At 41.3% G+C, this 7,500-nt stretch overlaps 1 protein-coding gene across 2 annotated transcripts in view; it reads left to right on the forward strand.

Annotated features, from left to right (window-relative positions):
* Window positions 1-7,500, forward strand: part of MESR3 (misexpression suppressor of ras 3) — a 276,810-nt gene that overhangs the window by 179,852 nt on the left and 89,458 nt on the right. Inside the window, exon 3 of one of the 2 annotated variants that reach the window (XM_053777167.2) lies at window positions 3,993-4,025. The exons of the other annotated variant lie outside the window; for it this stretch is intronic. The gene's annotated coding sequence lies outside the window, so the exon portion shown is untranslated. The remainder of the gene's footprint in view (window positions 1-3,992; window positions 4,026-7,500) is intronic. 2 annotated transcript variants of the gene reach the window in all.

Consider the following 7,500-nt stretch of genomic DNA (forward strand, 5'->3'; position numbering starts at 1 on the left):
CTAAATACTGTTCACTTATATGTTTCACTGTAAACACCTGGTCCACACACCCCCTACCTTTCCTAAAGCCTCCTTGTTCATCTGCTATCCTATTCTCCGTCTTACTCTTAATTCTTTCAATTATAACTCTACCATACACTTTACCAGGTACACTCAACAGACTTATCCCCCTATAATTTTTGCACTCTCTTTTATCCCCTTTGCCTTTATACAAAGGAACTATGCATGCTCTCTGCCAATCCCTAGGTACCTTACCCTCTTCCATACATTTATTAAATAATTGCACCAACCACTCCAAAACTATATCCCCACCTGCTTTTAACATTTCTATCTTTATCCCATCAATCCCGGCTGCCTTACCCCCTTTCATTTTACCTACTGCCTCACGAACTTCCCCCACACTCACAACTGGCTCTTCCTCACTCCTACAAGATGTTATTCCTCCTTGCCCTATACACGAAATCACAGCTTCCCTATCTTCATCAACATTTAACAATTCCTCAAAATATTCCCTCCATCTTCCCAATACCTCTAACTCTCCATTTAATAACTCTCCTCTCCTATTTTTAACTGACAAATCCATTTGTTCTCTAGGCTTCCTTAACTTGTTAATCTCACTCCAAAACTTTTTCTTATTTTCAACAAAATTTGTTGATAACAGCTCACCCACTCTCTCATTTGCTCTCTTTTTACATTGCTTCACCACTCTCTTAACCTCTCTCTTTTTCTCCATATACTCTTCCCTCCTTGCATCACTTCTACTTTGTAAAAACTTCTCATATGCTAACTTTTTCTCCCTTACTACTCTCTTTACATCATCATTCCACCAATCGCTCCTCTTCCCTCCTGCACCCACTTTCCTGTAACCACAAACTTCTGCTGAACACTCTAACACTACATTTTTAAACCTACCCCATTCCTCTTCGACCCCATTGTCTATGCTCTCATTAGCCCATCTATCCTCCAATAGCTGTTTATATCTTACCCTAACTGCCTCCTCTTTTAGTTTATAAACCTTCACCTCTCTCTTCCCTGATGCTTCTATTCTCCTTGTATCCCATCTACCTTTTACTCTCAGTGTAGCTACAACTAGAAAGTGATCTGATATATCTGTGGCCCCTCGATAAACATGTACATCCTGAAGTCTACTCAACAGTCTTTTATCTACTAATACATAATCCAACAAACTACTGTCATTTCGCCCTACATCATATCGTGTATACTTATTTATCCTCTTTTTCTTAAAATATGTATTACCTATAACTAAACCCCTTTCTATACAAAGTTCAATCAAAGGGCTCCCATTATCATTTACACCTGGCACCCCAAACTTACCTACCACACCCTCTCTAAAAGTTTCTCCTACTTTAGCATTCAGGTCCCCTACCACAATTACTCTCTCACTTGGTTCAAAGGCTCCTATACATTCACTTAACATCTCCCAAAATCTCTCTCTCTCCTCTGCATTCCTCTCTTCTCCAGGTGCATACACGCTTATTATGACCCACTTCTCGCATCCAACCTTTACTTTAATCCACATAATTCTCGAATTTACACATTCATATTCTCTTTTCTCCTTCCATAACTGATCATTTAACATTACTGCTACCCCTTCCTTTGCTCTAACTCTCTCAGATACTCCAGATTTAATCCCATTTATTTCCCCCCACTGAAACTCTCCTACCCCCTTCAGCTTTGTTTCGCTTAGAGCCAGGACATCCAACTTCTTTTCATTCATAACATCAGCAATCATCTGTTTCTTGTCATCCGCACTACATCCACGCACATTTAAACAACCCAGTTTTATAAAGTTTTTCTTCTTCTCTTTTTTAGTAAATGTATACAGGAGAAGGGGTTACTAGCCCATTGCTCCCGGCATTTTAGTCGCCTCATACGACACGCATGGCTTACGGAGGAAAGATTCTTTTCCACTTCCCCATGGACAATAGAAGAAATAAAAAAGAACAAGAGCTATTTAGAATAAGGAGAAAAACCTAGATGTATGTATATATATATATGCATGTGCGTGTCTGTGAAGTGTGACCAAAGTGTAAGTAGGAGTAGCAAGATATCCCTGTTATCTAGCGTGTTTATGAGACAGAAAAAGAAAACCAGCAATCCTACCATCATGCAAAACAGTTACAGGTTTTTGTTTCACAGTCATCTGGCAGGACGGTAGTACTTCCCTGGGTGGTTGCTGTCTACCAACCTACTACCTATATATATATATATATATATATATATATATATATATATATATATATGTGTGTGTGTGTGTGTGTGTGTGTGTGTGTGTGTGTGGGTGTGTGTGTGTGTGTGTGTGTGTGAGTAGTTAAAATTGGTCAATTAACATGAACTCATTTAAAATTAAATCGTTTTTAAAAATTTTCACTAATAAGTTTAAAGATATACTTTTTCATTTATGTTAATGTAAAAAATAATAATTTTGTACCAAACGAACCTTAGAAAATTTACCTAATCTTATTATAACAAGCGCAATTCAATTTAGCCTAATCCAGCTAAATATATTTTAGATAAATTTGCAATAATTTAATAATAAACAAACACAATATTTTTCCGTTAGGTTCAGAATGATTTTTGCGAAATTATTGCATACTCAAATTTTCGCTTGCCTTATTCCGCAATAAGAGCGTTGCTATGGAAGCCAAAATCGCAAGTTTTTACCTATCCGGCACGACACACACACACACACACACACACACACACACACACACACACACACACACACACACACACACACACACACACACATATCAAGAGCAGCAAGAGTGGATTGAGGGGAAGTTCTCTTAGAGTAGAGGTAGCTTGGTGACGCCCGCGGTTAGTATGTATAAAATTTCTTAGGCACGGCCTACCATTTTTGAATCCATGCCTCTGTTCTGTGAAGTATTTCAATACTTTTAAGATGTTCGACATTAAATTGCCAACCCCGTGAGTTCCTTTACATTTACTCTCAAATCTAGATGCATCTCAACACTGAAGGGTTTCGTTTTTTATTTTTTGATTTGACTACTTCCTCGTTGTTCCTTCTCCCCTTCCTCTTTCTTACCTCTTCGGTTCCCCTTTCCTCTTAGTTCCCTCCCTACTTCCATTCCACCTCCTTCCGTTGCACCTTCCTTCTTCCGTTGCACCTTCTTTACTGTTTCACCTCCTTCCCTGCTGACCCCATCCACCTCACCCTCTCACCTCTGTTAAGTATTGGCACAAGTGGCGTCGCACAAGTGGGGTGAGTGGAGAGGCTGCCTACGTGATATCTCAGCCTCGGAGGCCTCTCATCGATTGCTCGCAACTTATTGATCAGAACACTTCGAAGAATTGAGTGTTCTTCGCCTATTTTGTACAGGAACGATGCGAGGTGAGGGAGGAAATGAAGAGTGTAATGGTGGGGCGATGAACACTGTGGAACACTAACGTACAGTTGTGGTAGTGGAGGGTGAGGTTCTTAATATGGGCAGCCACAAAGCTGGTTTTTATATAGCAGGATGTTCAACTCCCAGGGCTAAGGTCATTGTTTATGTTGTTGTGGGTCAGCTGGGAAGGTATTGTGTGTGTGTGTGTGTGTGTGTGTGTGTGTGTGTGTGTGTGTGTGTGTGTGTGTGTGTGTGTGGAAATGAATTAAACAGATTCTCGGTGAAAAAGACATGGAGTTTAATACTACTTTTCATTGACATCGTTTCGCCCGTGTAATTTGACTTGATAAAGCTCACTGTGTGGGCAAAACGTTGTCAATAAAGGATCGCTTTATGCTGCATTTATGTATCTCTTTCCACCGTGTGCCGGCATTTTATACAATTTTTCTCCGGTTGTTAGGTGAAAACGTTTCTGAAATTATCTTAAAAAAAAAAAAAGCCAGGGATTCTGGGAGAAACATCGCTCTGATGACTTGAGTGATCCGTGTGAGAGAAACATTCTACCACATCACTAAGACCATATGTTTTCTGACGATTAAATTGGTTTCTCTTGTGTTGCAGATGTTGCGGTGACCTCAATGTGTTGCTGTCCCAGTGAGTGTTGCTTTTAGTATGGTTCCTTATTGCATCTTGCAACTGAGTGTTGCTGTTATTAAAATTTAGTGTTAGTTATATATTTACCGTTGTCGAACCCAGTGTGAGTGTGTGTGTACTCGCCTATTTGTGGTTGCAGGGGTCGATTCACAGCTCCTGGCCCCGCCTCTTCGCTGATTGCTACTAGGTCCTCTCTCTCCCTGCCCCATGAGCTCTATCATACCTCGCCTTAAAACTATGTATGGTTCCTGCCTCCACCACATCACTTTCTAGGCTATTCCATGGCTTGACTACTCTATGACTGAGGAAATACTTCCTAACATCCCTTTGATTCATCTGAGTCTTCAACTTCCAATTGTGACCTCTTGTGTCTGTGTCCCTTCTCTGGAACATCCCGTCTTTGTCCACCTCGTCTATTCCGCGCAGTATTTTATATGTCGTTATCATGTCTCCCCTGACCCTCCTGGCCTCCAGTGTCGTCAGGCCGATTTCCCTCAACCTTTCTTCATAGGACAATCCCCGTAGCTCTGGGACTAGTCTTGTTTCAAACCTTTGCACTTTCTCTAATTTCTTGACGTGCTTGACTAGGTGTGGATTCCAAACTGGTGCTGCATACTCCAGTATGGGCCTGACGTAGATGGTATACAGAGTCTTAAACGAATCCTTACTGAGGTATCGGAACGTTATCCGTAGGTTTGCCAGGCGCCCGTATGCTGCAGCAGTTATCTGATTGATGTGCGCCTCAGGAGATATGCTCGGTGTTATACTCACCCCCAGATCTTTTTCCTTGAGTGAGGTTTGCAGTCTTTGGCCATCTAAACTATATTGTGTCTGCGGTCTTCTTTGCCCTTCCCCAATCTTCATGACTTTGCATTTGGCAGGGTTAAATTCAAGGAGCCAGTTGCTGGACCAGGCTTGTAGCCTGTCCAGGTCTCTTTGTAGTCCTGCCTGATCCTCGTCCGATTTGATTCTTCTCATTAATTTCACATCATCTGCAAACAAGGACACTTCTGAGTCTATCCCTTCCGTTATGTCGTTCACGTATACCAAGAACAGCACAGGTCCTAGGACTGACCCCTGTGGAACCCCGCTTGTCACAGGCGCCCACTCTGACACCTCGTCGCGTACCATGACTCGTTGTTGCCTCCCTGTCAGATATTCTCTGATCCATTGCAGTGCCTTTCCTGTTATGTGTGCCTGGTCCTCTAGCTTTTGCAGTAACCTCTTGTGAGGAACTGTGTCGAAGGCCTTCTTGCAGTCCAAAAATACGCAGTCGATCCACCCCTCTCTCTCTTGTCTTACTTCTGTCACCTTGTCATAAAACTCTAGTAGGTTTGTGACACAGGATTTTCCTTCCCTGAAACCGTGCTGGTTGTCAATTATACACTTGTTTCATTCCAGGTGCCCCACCACTCTCCTCCTGTGTGTGTGTGTGTGTGTGTGTGTGTGTGTGTGTGTGTGTGTGTGTGTGTGTGTGTGTGTGTGTGTGTGTGTGTGTGTGTGTATTCACCTATTTGTGGTTGCAGATGTCGAGTCACAGCTCCTGGCTCCCGCCTCTTCGCTTGGTCGCTACTAGGTCCACTCTCTCCCTGCTTCATGAGCTTTATCGTACCTCTTCTTAAAGATATGTATGGATCCTGCCTCCACTACATCACTCTCCAGATTGTTCCACTTCCTGACAACGATGTGACTGAATACTTCCTAACATCCCTGTGACTCGTCTGAGTTTTCAACTTCCAGTTGTGACCCCTTGTTGCTGTGTCCCATCTCTGAAACATTCTGTCGCTATATATCTTGTCAATTCCTTTCAGTATTTTATATGTCGTTATCATGTCTCCCTTATCCCTCCTGTCCTCCAGTGTCGTCAGGTCGAGTTCCTTTAACCTCTCTTCGTAGGACATATTCCTTAGCTCCGGGACAGGTCTTGCTGCAAACCTCTGCACTTATTCTAATTTTGTGTGTGTGTGTATATATATATATATATATATATATATATATATATATATATATATATATATATATATATATATATATATATAATATATATATATATATATATATATATATATATACTTAACAATTCACAAACAGGCTAAATTATTTACAAACATTATCTCTCAGGCCACAGCAGGATTCGAACCTACACTGCATCAAAGCAAGTCGTAACTTCTCCACTTGACCACATCCCAGACCTGGGATCTGGCCGAGTGGAGAAGGTATACGTACTGGAGATGTATCAGATATTCGCATCCGCGGAACATCTGCACAATTTCTTACCTCCACATCCGCATTTTACTGTAAACAGCTATCCCCATCCGGAAAATAAGTAAGACATCCTCATACACATCTGCATCTGCGGATATCTAAATTTTCACATCCAATATACATCTCTACGCCTAGTACTGCCTCGTAGAGATGTATCGGATATCCGCATCCGCGGAACATCCGCAAAATTTCTTACATTTGCATCCGCATTTTACCGTAAACAGATATCCGCATCCGCAAAATAGGTAAGACATCCTCATACACATCCGCATCCGCAGATATCTAAATTTTCACATCCGATACATCTCTACTACGTACTTTGATGCAGAGTTTCTAGGTTCGAATCCTGCTGTGGACTGAGAGATAATGTTTTATATATATATATATATATATATATATATATATATATATATATATATATATATATATATATATATATATATATATATATATATATGTGACAATCAGACATAGGCAATCAAACTACAAAATAAGATATTAGATTGAAAAAAAAAACTAGGTCTAGACCTTTCACACTGTTGCCAGTGCCTCGTCAGGAGCTATCCAATGTTGCAGTAGGTAGATGGAGTGGAAAATTCTCCGAGGTATGTAGGCACTGTAGTCTGATAACCATATCCTGACTTCATGAATCTGGACATGGCAGAGTCGGCTCTCGGAACACACTCTTAAGTAGACTCCAGGGAGGTGGATAGGTTTATTAAGTACGGGAGCCCAGGTTTCGTTGCAGCAGCAGAACTGAAGTTACTATTACAAGAGGCGTTGTGAACAGAGGACCGAGGGTGCGCAGATGTGCGTAATACAAATACAACATCGATTTTCCGAACACTGATGGTCCGGAACCATACAAATTTACGAGCAGGAACTTGAAATTCCCGCGGTAGTGTATGTACCACCAAACTGTATATCACTTATCCCACCCCAAGACCAAGGAATACCGCGCTCTCTTAAAGGCGGGAAAATCAGTAATCCGGAGAAGCTTTGGAACCAAAGGTCCGGCAAATCGATGTTGTACTGTACAAAGATATGGAAAAGTACATCTATATACAGTTCAGGGTATTTATTAGAGGAAACGTTTCACAACGAATGGCTTTTTAAGGACTGAAGAAGCCACTCTTGGTGGAACGTTTCCTGTAATAAATGTCTTGAACTGTACAAAAGTGTTTTTTCCCACATCTTGTCGGTATTATCA

This window comes from Cherax quadricarinatus, chromosome 21 (genome assembly GCF_038502225.1).
Source record: "Cherax quadricarinatus isolate ZL_2023a chromosome 21, ASM3850222v1, whole genome shotgun sequence".
NCBI lineage: Eukaryota > Metazoa > Arthropoda > Malacostraca > Decapoda > Parastacidae > Cherax > Cherax quadricarinatus.